This window comes from Priapulus caudatus, unplaced genomic scaffold (genome assembly GCF_000485595.1).
Source record: "Priapulus caudatus unplaced genomic scaffold, Priapulus_caudatus-5.0.1 Scaffold5582, whole genome shotgun sequence".
Lineage (NCBI taxonomy): Eukaryota > Metazoa > Priapulida > Priapulimorpha > Priapulimorphida > Priapulidae > Priapulus > Priapulus caudatus.
Genome location: NW_014582643.1, coordinates 1 through 402, shown reverse-complemented (window position 1 = coordinate 402; position 402 = coordinate 1).

Sequence of the window (402 nt, the reverse complement as noted above, 5' to 3'; positions counted from 1 at the left end):
TTGCAACACGCAACTCGTAACCCGCGAAAGCGAAACTTTTTCGCCTCATTAAAATTGTTATCGGCGATGACTTTGCATTAACGCAAAATCAGACAACGCCCCCCCCCCCGCCGCTCGCTTCACCCCGTGCGTGCGTGCGTGCTTGCGTGCGTGCGTGCGTGCATCTTCAGTATGTGTGTCATCGCGAGAGAATAGCCGAATGCGCCCACAATAGACACGCGCCTTCGTCACCCCGGCAACACGCGACCTCTAGCGGACGCGGTCGAGTGAGCTCAGACATCGGATATAAGGAGGCGTCGGATGCTGACTCAGTGCACAACTGCTTCTCACATGTAGTCAAAGGTAGATTCGGACATCAGTCGATCAGAGCTCAGGTAAATATCACGCTTCGTCTTGTTACTT